This window comes from Nuphar pumila, chromosome 1 (genome assembly GCF_984573655.1).
Source record: "Nuphar pumila chromosome 1, dmNupPumi1.hap1.1, whole genome shotgun sequence".
Classification (NCBI taxonomy): Eukaryota; Viridiplantae; Streptophyta; class Magnoliopsida; order Nymphaeales; family Nymphaeaceae; genus Nuphar; species Nuphar pumila.
Window position 1 is genome coordinate 5,535,896 of NC_143249.1, and position 7,846 is coordinate 5,543,741.

The 7,846-nt window shown below is 38.1% G+C and overlaps 1 pseudogene across 1 annotated transcript; it reads right to left on the minus strand.

Annotated features, from left to right (window-relative positions):
* Positions 1 to 4,003: 4,003 nt before the first annotated feature.
* LOC149847781 (guanine nucleotide-binding protein alpha-2 subunit-like) lies at positions 4,004 to 6,248 on the minus strand (annotated as a pseudogene). Its single transcript, XR_016431301.1, has 6 exons — positions 6,099 to 6,248; positions 5,930 to 6,022; positions 5,789 to 5,849; positions 5,640 to 5,719; positions 5,129 to 5,288; positions 4,004 to 4,237 (listed from the first exon to the last, which is right to left on the minus strand). The product of XR_016431301.1 is annotated as a guanine nucleotide-binding protein alpha-2 subunit-like (transcript).
* Between the last annotated feature and the right edge of the window lie 1,598 nt (positions 6,249 to 7,846).

Sequence of the window (7,846 nt, forward strand, 5' to 3'; positions counted from 1 at the left end):
TATACTTGGATATATTTCTTAAAACACAAGCATGAAGTTTTTCAAATATTTCAGGAATTCCATTCGATGGTCAAAACAAAGTTTGCTTGTGATATTGTGCATTTACAATGTGATGGTGGAGGAGAGTATTCATCGAACGAGTTTATTACCTTTCTTCGGGATAAAGGAATAAGTCGACAGGTTTCTTGCCCTCATACTCCTCAACAAAATGGGGTTGCAGAGAGGAAACACAGGCATATTGTCGAGAGCGCGATGAGCATGTTACATGATAGCACTGTGCCCGTTAGTCTCTGGACAGAAGTTTTTCACACATCTGTTCATATCATAAATCGTCTTCTTATGGCACTTTTGGATCGGAAATCTCCCTATTATACTTTATTCGGGCAACATCCCTCTTACGATGAGCTGCGTGTTTTTAGTTGTGTATGTTATGTACATGTTGATTCATCTCTGCGAAATAAGTTTCAGGACAAGGCTGTCAAATGCAGATTTGTTGGGTATGCAGATGAATACAAAGGTTATCGATGCTATGATCCTACTACAAAACGTATTAGGACCTCCAGAAATGTTGTTTTTGACGAACGAAATTTTCAGGTTAATGACTCTGCAGTGTTGCCATCTCGAGAATTAGAAGTATATGATTCATGGATGAGCGCAGATCTTTTTGCTAATACAGGAGAAACATGTCAGACAAATTATCCTTCCTTCAGCTTGAGTAGGGAATTGAATGACTCACAGATGCATGTTGAATTATCTCCAGTTGAGCCAACCTCAGTCGAACGCTTCTCTGGACAGATATATACTAGACGGGACAAAACTACAGAGCCGAGGAATGTGGAAAGCATCGCCAATGATTCGGCTCAAAGGTCGTCACGCATTAAGCATCCTATTCAACGATGGGTGAGTTATGAGACCTTCTCCCTTGATTTCCAGTTGTTTATGTCTCAGCTCACAAAACAGGATGAACCCACTTGTTTTAAACAAGCTCTTCAATCCCGTCATTAGATTGAAGCTATGAATGAAGAAATGGAAGCTCTTCATGAAGCCAGACTTGGGAAATAGTCCCTCGACCAGAAGGAAAGAATGTAGTTGGCTCAAAATGGGTTTATAAAACAAAGTATAAGCCTGAATGAAGTATTGACAGATATAAAGCGCGACTTGTTGCTCGAGGATTCACACAACAATATGGTGAAGACTACGATGAAACTTTTAGTCCGGTAGTCAAAATGGGTACTATTCGTGTCATCATATCCCTAGCAGTCGATCGAGGTTGAAGCCTTAGTCAGATGGATGTTAAAAATGCATTTTTGCATGGAATTTTAAAGGAAGAAGTGTATATGGAGCAACCTCCTGGTTATGCCGACCTGGTTATGCCGAGAAAGATCCTACTGCCTGGGTGTGCAAACAAAGAAAATCTTTGTATGGGTTGAAACAGGCGTCCCGTTCCTGGTTTGAAAGTTTCTCTATGCAAATTCAGAGTTATGGTTTTAGAAGATGCTCTCTGGATCACTCACTCTTTATTTACCAAAAGGCAGACATTGTTATACTTCTTCTTATATATGTTGATGACATTGTGATCACTGGGAGTTCAGATAATCATGTGCAAGACGTGAAGCAATTTTTAATGAAAACTTTCAAGATGAAAGATTTAGGGGAGTTGAGGTACTTTCTTGGTGTGGAAGTTGACAGACAACAAGACACATTGACACTCATGCAACAAAAGTACACTCTTGACCTTCTGGAAAGAGCCGGTATGACAAATTGCAAACCAGTCAGTACTCCCAGTGTATTACATCAAAGGCTGAGCTCTGAAGATGGTCATCTTTGTGTCAACCCTACAATGTATAGAAGTCTCGTGGGAATGTTACAGTACTTGACCTTTACCAGACCTGATATAGTTTATGTTGTCAATCAGGTATCCCAGTTTATGCATGCTCCAACGGAGGGTCATATGGAAGCTGTGAAGCGCATTCTACGCTATTTAAAAGGAACTACAGGAGACAGACTTGTTTATCGCAAGAACGATAATCTGCATAGAGGACATGAACTCATCACTTATACAGACGCAGATTGGGCAGGGGATCCAGATGAGAGATGATCTGTCTCTAGATATTGTGTATATAATGGACACAATTTAGTGTCCTGGAGTAGCAGAAAACAAAAGGCAGTGGCACGATCGAGTACAGAGGCTGAATACAGATCGATGGCTGCAGGCACGGCAGAAGCCACATGGATTAGACACTTATTGAGTGATCTTGGGGAGACAATTATTCAATCTTTTCTTCTATGTGACAATCAAAGCGCAATAAACATTGCATGTAATCCTATCCAGCATAGCAGAACGAAGCACATTGAGATTGATCAACATTTCATACGGCAGAAAGTTGAGATGAAGGAGATAGAACTACGTCATGTTCGAACAGAAGATCAAGTGGCAGACTTGTTTACCAAGGGGTTAACAGGACGTCAATTTTGGCTATTGAAGAGCAAGTTGTACATGATCCAAAATCACGTACAACTTGAGGGAGGGTGTTAAAATATAACTTGCGTATGGATCTGGATCCAGATCCATACGCATGGTATGTTAAATGAACACATGCTGAATATTACTCATTAATGGCATCCTTATAATATCTCTGATATTACAAGGATCATTATATACCATGTTTTATTTATAAAGGATTAGGGCTTGGAGGTCGAGTATTGGAGTGCCGCCCCAGCCATTTTCTTCTCTCTCTCTCTCTCTCTCTCTCTCTCTCTCTCTCTCTCTCTCTCTCTCTCTCTCTCTCTCTCTCTCTCTCTCTCTCTCTCTCTGTTTCCTGTAGATGTTGTACCAGATATCAAATCTGATACATTCTCCATCATTACTCTCTTTATTTTTATATTTTATTCTCTTCAAATTAGTATCAGAGCTTTGTTCGATTAAAATGAATAACTATATTCCTCTTTCTTTCATCCCTCAATTAGCCAAAGAAAATTATGGCAATTGGAGTATCCAAATGAAAGCTATTCTTGGATCTCAAGATTTGTGGGAGATAATCGAAAAAGACTATGTTGAAGTTGAAAATGAAAAAGAAATGTCACAAGCTCAAAGAGAGAGTCTAAAAACATCAAGAAAGAAAGACAAGAAAGCTCTTGTGATAATCTACCAAGGAGTAACCTCAAATGAAGCCGCTTTTGAGAAGATTGTGTGTGTTACTTCCTTAAAGCAAGATGGAAGATTTTGGAAAGTTCATTTAAAGGAGATGAAAAGGTAAAAAGGGTTCGTTTACAAACTCTTTGAGGAGAGTTCGAAGGTTTGCATAAAATAGAGTCGGAATCAGTTTTCGATTATTGTTCACGAGTATTGTCTATAGTTAACCAATTAAAAAGAAGTGGTGAAACTATGGATGATGTTCGTGTCATTGAGAAAATTCTTCGTTCTTTGAATTTAAAATTTGACTACATTGTGGTAGCCATTGGAGAATCAAGAACTTGAATACCATGACCATTGATAAACTTACGGGTTCGTTGCAAACTCATGAAGAAAGGCTAAACAAAAACAAGAAAAATGTAGTTCTTGATCAAGCACTCCAGTCGAAGCTATCTCTAAATGAGAAGGAAAATTTCAAAAATCAAAGAGGTCGAGGACGTGGTCGTGGAAGAAGTGGAAGCTTTAAAGGAAGAGACTCATATGCTCGTGGAAGAGACGATTATTCAAGCAAGGAGAGTGGCTTGAATGAAGAAAATCAAAATCAAAATTTCAAAGGCTCACAAAGAGGAAGAGGTCGTGGAAATCGAAGAGGGAGAGGCCGTGGCTATTTTCACTACAAGAAAAATGCATATTAGCGACAGACCCACGCCGGGGGGAACCCCCGGACCCCCTCTTGTAAGGAAAATATATGATACTGCTAAATAGTATAATACCATAGTGATTCAATCATGCAAAGGTTTGAACCATGTATTTAAAGTACCTATAAGCCTAGTTTGGAATTTACCATGGTCTGTTGGAGTATTGTAGTCTTCATTGACAAAGCCCTTCACCAGAAGGCAAACAGAACAACTTAACAAGGTGCAAGCAAGAATAACCAAAATCAACTAGCAGAGACTTTAGGTTAGTGCTTACATCTTCATAATCATTATGAAATCCATCTTGTTGCGGGATAGTGATACCGTTTGTCCCATCTTGAATGAGTTGCATCCTTGCTTCTGCAACTCCTTTGTGCATATCAGTCATTGAAGCTGCACCTTGACTGGCCTGAAAAGCCCAGTGTCTAAGAAATAATTCATGTTTTGGATGGAAACCAAACATATTAAGCAATAAAGGTAAGCAGAACTAACGATTCTATAGACAATTGTCTGAAAGTGTATGCTACTCAAGTGTAAATTCCAAAATCATTCAAAGTCCATAGACAGTAAATGATGGACTCACCATGCCAGATTCAGACCAAAGGTGTTACCATGGACAATAAAAGATGTGGTTAATCAGAGAAACCAAAAACTGATTGAAGGACATCAATCCAAGATTCAAACATGAAGACAAGGTAAGATTGTCACACCCTAAATGGTGAAAAGTACTTCACAATCATGAATGGAAATGAAACACATCATCTTCAGCCAATGAGCATTTGAAGTAACGACAAATTCTGTAGATGTTCATTTACAACCTAGTAACCAACAAAATATACGGAAATTCAACAAAATATACGGAAATCCAACAAATTCTGTGAAGTAACGACAACGTAATCAACTCTCTTCAAAACTAGCAGTACTATACGGAAATCCAACAAAATATAAATTAACCTTTTAAGACTTTCCAACCTAAGTTCACTCAAATAAAAGCAAGCAGAAAACCAAAACACTTCAAAACCCTATTTATGCTTTGTAAGAACATAAAAGTCACATCCCTCACAGCAGAAAACAACAGGTTAAGAAGGAATTTCTGACATCTTTCATTTGGCAGAGTTCATTTACAGAACTATAAAGATCCCACCACAAAATTTGAAAATGAGAAAACAGAAAAAAACAACAGAAATATGACCATAAACCAGTCGTCATTGCACATTGCACTATGCTCCTGGTGGAAATGACAGTTTTACAATGGATTTTGCATGTGTATGTGCTCAATTCAATTTCATAGTAAACCTGCCTCGATTAAGTTCCTCCTCAAAGTCTCATCCACCAATTTGAAAGTTTTCTTCACAAGCTTTTGATCCAGTGCTGTTGTCTTGTATATCTTAAAAATCTGATCCACACGGTCTGGGGTGCTACTCTGGAAGTACAACTCTTCGAATTTCTTCTTCACAAACCTAACAAAGTAGAAGCCTAGCTCAGATATAAAAGCTCATCATAGAGACTGAAAATGGCAACAAGCATTTTCTTATTATATTGTCACTGTTTTACTTAATAAATTATTATAAAATGTAACAAGTCAACAACCAACTTAATAAATTAAGCATCAGTCAATGTGAAACTTCATGGTGAGTTTTTCCATTCAGTTTTTGCAGAAACAAATACATACATCAGCAAAGTGGTTTCCAGAGAACAGGAGGCAAGCTTGTGCGGTTTCAAGACAAGTCCATCTCATATAATGCCATAGACTGACTCAACTATAATTAAAAGTTAATCAATGACTTTAGAAACATTAAGAATGCACTCACTCGTATGCATGTTCAATCTCTTGCTTCCCTGATGTAACGGGTCGATAATCTTTGAACCACTCACAAACGTTTAGAGGCACCTGCATAACATGAAAAATCAGTGAACTTGCATTGGCAGTACACATAATGAAACGTCTGAACAATAGAACTTTTAAAATCTTCTTCTCAAATATATCAAGTTTGTTCAGGAATAATAAGAAGCATGTTTTCCGCACAAAAAGATGGGAGTTATGTCAGAAGATTAAAATTCTTAAAGCTACAATATTGAAACTTGTTGTCTGAAGAAAACCTCAAAGCATGGCTGCTTCATAGCCCAATCAAAAAGTTCCTTTGTTTCCATCATACAGTTCTTATTTTCATCCTCAAAAAGTACCTGATCATACCTGGACCATCAAACAGACAAAATCAATAAAATGCAGCAATTTCAGATCTACATTACTTTTTGCATGAGATATTTACTCGCTAATAGCTGCACAAAAAAATGACAGCTTTGACGCCTTCAAACAGATGAATCCACTTCCTTCTTTTATTTCTCTGTCCTCCAACATCAAAAAGCCGATAAACCTGACCACTCTTTTTATTCTCACCCACAGGACTGCAAAGAGACATTCTCATCAGCATTTTACATTTTCTGGCAAATCTCATGGACTTGCGAAGAATAAGAAGACGAGACGATGAAGACATAAACTTTGGTGCTGCAAAACACAAGGTTGAGTCTGAACATTCCAAGAATTGTTCAAAAAGGATTCCTAGCATGCCATTGAATATAAAATCACTAAGAAAAACACATTTCTCTACCAAGTACACAATTTCAAGAATAACTCAAACAGCCTTTCTAATTTATGGCATTGAATAGAAAACAAAGAAGGAAAAAACTATAGAATATTCTACATCATATTAACCAGGAGAGAGAGAGAGAGAGAGAAATTTATCATTTTAAGGAAAAGAATCACAAATCATGAATGCAAAGTGCAACAAATAAGCCACACAAAGAAGAAGATTGACCAAGACATTCACTTCATGCATATCAGTTATCGACTAGCAAGGAAATTTCCTGTTATTCCTTCATTATTTGTGATACAACCATCCTCACCATATAATTTTGGACAAGTGAAATATGCCCTGTCCAGCGTGCAACTAACCTCATGTCATTGCAAAACCTTGTAGGTAAAAGCAAAGAACAAAACGAGTTTATTTCGACAATCCCTTTAAGCAAGCACCTACAGCAATACACTATTTTTTATTCTACAGTAGTAAAAAAGCCATTTGCTTTTACTTCTTCAAGTAAACCAATCTCATGCTGTTGAAGATTTGCATTCAATCAAACATATGTGGCAAATGGAGGCAAGCTCTTGTTCTGAATAATGAATCACGCACTCTCGTAGCTACCTTGCAAGCCATGAATGCACTTAACATATTTGGTGAATTCCCAGTTGTTAGTGATGCATAACATGTTCAATTCCAAAAGTGATATTATAAGGTAATAGAGGGATAAATCAGAACGAATTTAAACCAATAAATAGAAATGGACCTGGAATGGTGCCGAGTAGAAACTCACCTGAATGTATTTCCACTACCCCTGTAGTTCAAACTCTAGCATGAAGAACATCCGCCTGCAAGGATAAAAAAAGTAGAGCCAAGAAGCTTAATATGCAACCCCTGTAGTTCGAACTCCTTTTCAGAAGGCAAAGGAGCACTAGTTTTCATATACAGTATGTACACTAGCAATTTACCAAAAAAGAAACGGGAAAAAAAGGTGATCAGAAAGTCGAATATGTGCCAGGGGCAAATAAGCCAAGTTAACATCCTCAGCGACAGCGATATCTCCAAATTTCACATATCCATCAACCATCGAGTTCCAAGATACCAAATCTCTCAGCGGCATTTCGTCGAATACTTGACGAGCACCATCCAGAAGCCCACAAATCCTATACATATGGATCAAGGAATTCGAAACGGGAAAAACCAAATCAAACCCCAGTTTGTACAAAATGCAATGGAGGATTTCACCTTCGTAGAGCTGATTCTGGTGCGCAGAACCATTGATCATCAGGAGAAGCGTGTACTCATTCGGCAAAACTCCGCGCTGAACCATCTGGTGATTGAAGAAATCGATGGCAAGCGCAGGAAGCGATCGAATGAGGTAGCCTTTTGATGATGGTGTTGAAGGAGAAAACGGTGGGTTTGGATAGGTGGATGTGGTAGAG